This window comes from Trachymyrmex cornetzi, unplaced genomic scaffold, assembly GCF_001594075.2.
Source record: "Trachymyrmex cornetzi isolate Tcor2-1 unplaced genomic scaffold, Tcor1.1 scaffold1795, whole genome shotgun sequence".
Taxonomy (NCBI): Eukaryota; Metazoa; Arthropoda; class Insecta; order Hymenoptera; family Formicidae; genus Trachymyrmex; species Trachymyrmex cornetzi.
Genome location: NW_017296413.1, coordinates 14,799 through 19,703, shown reverse-complemented (window position 1 = coordinate 19,703; position 4,905 = coordinate 14,799).

Genomic DNA, 4,905 nt, shown 5'->3' with positions numbered 1-4,905 from the left:
TAATATGCTTCTTATTTATATTATTTTTATAAGTATTATATTCTTATCCTTCTTATTTACATTCATGCTTTACTACTATCCTACCATGTTATTTATTATTAAAAATAGAATCTTTATTCCAAAAAATAGGTACGTTTCAGTTCAGTTTGGAACCATCTTCAGCAAAACAAATTTAAAATATGAATCCCTTCATGTCCAAGAAAAAATCACCATCAGATTAGCAGATTTGATGTTATAATCTATTCGAAACATTAAAATTATCTTATAAATATTTCTATTGAACAAGTTTTAAATTAACAATAAAACTGGTAACTCACTCCAAGATATAAAAGGAACTCGTCTCAACATTGGATCAACTAATTACAATTAATATTCACTAAAGAGTATCAAATTAAAAAACGCATGTTGATCGCAGCTCGAACGAAACATGACTAATACATTTAATATAATAAGACAGACATGTCAGGTCAATCACGAAAATAAAAAGAAAAAGAAAAAAGGACAATGTGAATATATAAACAAAAATTTTTGTATAACCGAATTAATATTAAAATTATTAAGTTATATTATTCAAAGTTAAAAATAATTAGTACGTTCTAATCATTTATGTTTCGATCCTGGATCAATCCCGCTACAACGCGAAGCGTGACGTATTCCGCTCGCGGTGTGCAGTGATACACGCGAGAAACTCGCGAGATCGATCGCGGTGGAAAACAAAAGGAACGGACGCACGCGAGGGGGTGGGTTATCGACTCACCTGAAACGCGAGGCAGGCGAACGTGAAGCCCAACATCAGGGCGAGCAGAGGCGCAATGAGGACGGAGAGGAGCACGTAGCAGCATCCTCTGGAGAGCCGGAAGCAGTGGCCGCTGAGCCGCCAAGCGCATTCGGGACTCCGGATCCCTTCCGGCTCGCCAATCACGTCATCCCACATCACCTGCGTTCACGCCCGCGTAAAATTTAACGATCGATAATATTGATCGCGCTTCGATCGTGCCGTTAAATTCGATACTGTGCGTGCGTGCGTACGAGTGATTTTTCCATGGATAAGCGGAGTCATTTGTCAAAGTATACACACTGTTAAAAATGTCCTGAAATTTAATGTACTTTTAAGTTACATAAATTAAATTCAGTTTTAGGACACTAAATTAAATTTAATGTATCTGCAATTGGAAAGTATATTTGCGTACATGTACATGAAATTTAGTGTACTTTTCATAAAATTTTGCGAAGTTTAATACTTTTTTTATTAAATTTTATGTAGATTTACATGAAATTTAATGTAAGGAAACGTTAAATTTATGTTGCATGTAACTTTATTTTCATTGACAACATTAAATACGTTTAATGTACCTGCTTGAAATTTGCTTCCGTTATATATAACGGAAGCAAATTTCTGTTTTTTTAACAGTGCACTATGTTAGAAATGTAACCACGAGCTTCCTTTACATGTAAATAAAGCTTGTAGTTATGAAGAGATTGAAAGTAATGAACGATTTAAATGAAAATTAAGTTACAGTAGTTATTTAAATGTAATGTATGTGCACATTAAATTTATGAAATTTAATGTACATTTCATAAAATTTTATAAAAAATACATTAAATTTCATAAATTTTCGTAAAAATACATTAAATTTCACGTACATGAATACAAATATATTTTTCAGTTATAAATACATTAAATATAATGGAAATTATGGAATTAAGTTCGAATTGTGTAACTTAAAAGTATATTAATTTCATACAATTTTTGACAATGTATGAGCAATGGCCGCGTTAGTCAGGTTAAAGCTTAGAACATATACTACTGGAAGGAGAATAGGGCGCTGAACGTGATGCTAACATCTGTGCGAGAGAGAAAGGTATAGAGTAATATATGCGCAATGCGCATGCGTCAGTGCCATCGTATGTGTGAAATGAATTGTACAGTTGTGTTAGTGTTCTCACGCATTTTTACTGTTTGTTTCAGGAGTTTTAGGTTACGTATCTTAGACAAAATAACAATAAAATTGACATAATCTATTGTATTTAATAAATTAGTGTTAAAATGAATTTTAATATAAGAATGCATGCAATGTGAGATTAAAGTAAAATTGATTTGAGTGGATGTAAATAAATATAAATACAACGAATAGGAATAAAATGTTTATTGATTTTTGAAATGTATCATTTTGGAAAACTTATGTCTAATAAAATCTTTTTTATCAATTAACGTTGCGCATTTGCCTTCGTGGAATAATCTTATATTAATATAAATTGTAATAATACTTTTTATCAGAGTTGTCTTATGATTATTTAAAAAGTCCTGTTGCATGATGTGCTCGGTCATTTTAATGTCATTAAAAACGGAACTGCAGATAGCTTTGAATACTTTTACAGTCAAAACAGTTTTAATATTTTTCATCGTAAAAATAATGTGTTTATGTTCTTGGATGGTCATCTCACATAATCGAACTATTTTTACAATATCGTTTGATGGAAATATTAATTTCCCTCTATTTTTTAGTTTGATTAAAGACGAATCAGAGGACTGTACTGTTAAGAAGGTAGAGCAGACGTCACACATTCCTTGTAACAGTTTTTTAATCAGTTCCGCGATTACCACACAATAAACAATATTTACTATTGCTCGGCATATTTACTTTTACTTTATGCTGGTTTTATGTCGGCCTTACGAACGTACATACATACGAAGTGAATCTCACTGTGTGAGAACACTACGACTGTACAATTCACACAGCGATGATACTGACGCATGCGCATTGCGCAAATATTACTCTATACCTTTCTCTCTCGCACACATGTTGGCATCACGTTTGGTATACGGATAGCATAGGCAATTCCCCTTCCAGTAGTATATGTTCTAAGGCTTAAAGTCCCATTACTGTACGTCGTTGACCTTCAATTATTTTCACGGAAATGTGCATCATAGCTTTCAGCTTAGTTCAATGGAAAAGGAACCCGACAATTTAAAAATCTAGAAATTAAAGATGAGAGAAAGCGATTAGCCGCTCCCTCCAATGATTATGTAACAACGGTAGAAATTGTGGGACGTAATGCACTGAAAGAAAAGTGCTTTGTGACTGTACAGCGTAAAATAATAATTAGGAGCATTTTTATAATTATTTTATTACAATCTTATTAATAACAGTTATATTTAATATAATTAAAAGTAATTTGATATACAATTAAAATCACGAACATTTTTTCCCGAATATTCTTACAGCATAGATATTTAAGGGACATCCTGAGAACGTCCATATGTTCTCTGAACGTTTCCAGACCGTCTCTCGGTTAAAGTGTGCTGTGTAATAAGTGTATCATTTGAATTTGCGATACGTGCGCAGAAAGAAACGTTTCGCTAAAGTATCCAAAAATTTAACTAGACCTAAAATTAACTTTGTTAGATCAAAATAATTATGCAGAACGTTCAAGCTAGTTGCTAAAATGTCAAATTTTTGTCTAGCATTGCTTGATGGTTGAGCGTTCTACATAATTATTTTAATGGTTCAATAAAATTATCTTCTGTATTTATTATTAGCAAAATTCTTAGATACACAGTAAGAAAGAAAATATTAATTTTAACATTTTTTACATGTCCCAGGAGATCCACTCTAAATTTTAAGTTAAAGTAACTCATTCGTCTTGTGTTATTTATTAACGAACTAATAATGTTAAATAATTCACACTTTACTAATGATGTTAAATACTTACATTTATATTTGTTATTTTGACTTCAAGGGTGATTTAAAACTAATATATAAAATAAGTAGAGTATATAGAAGAGTAGTTGCAGTAACTCGTGAGAAAATGTTAATAAAACATTTTTGTTCGTATAACATGAATAAAAAAATTCTTAGATGTTAAATTAACTTTAAGATATACAGATTAATTGAATCAATTGTGTTAAAAACACTCAAAATAATATTCCATTTTTAATTAACATACGCAATTGTTAAGTTAGAAAGGTGACATGAATCTAACACATCAAAATGTTACAAAAATAATAACATACCAGTTGTATGTTAAATATTTTAAACCGAAAATGATAAAAATAATATTTCATGTTTCTAACAGTATATTCCTTTTGCCAACATTATTTGATCAAATAATAATTTTCTGTTAAGTTGAAAAATAGTTTTTCCCTTAATTTTTTTTGATGTATCACTTTTGAAATAAGAGAACAATATTGCATATATTATATATTATAAATCATAGAATTTCAAATAATGTAAAGGGCACATCAGAGTCAAATAAAACGTAAAAAAATATATATATACATATATGTCACAGAATTAAATAAAATTAGTATGTGGTGTACGTGGCGAGAAGTCGTTGTGATAACTTGTCTCATAAGAGTTCTTTATAACAAGGAAAAGGAAGGAAAAAAATTTTTTAACAACTCATTTGATTGGGAATAATACTATTTTATTCTTTTTGCTTGTTGTATTGTCTTATAATTTAACTGAGAATTGTGTATAATTGACAAAAAGTTATCTGCGATTTTTTATATATTTTTTTATATTTATTGACAAGGATCGACTAATACAATGAAATACTCGAGTGTTGGATGAGTGTGGAAAAGAGATTATTTGTTTTAGCATTCTTTCTCATAAATAAGAAATTAATAAATATTCTGTTATGTACATAATATCTAGAAATTTCAAACATACGGTCAGTAAATCGTTTGAGAGAAAAAGTTTGTATCTTGGAAGACAACTCATCTATCATTCAAGATCGATCATGGATATTTTTGTAATTTTACCGAATATCAATGCATATCTTGCGGAAATGTTAACTACGTTGGAACATCTGAAGATGGCTTGATATAAAGCTGAAACATGTAATGACGCTTACTAATGTTCAATTAAATTTTTATTTTATTTAATTCTGTGACATATATAT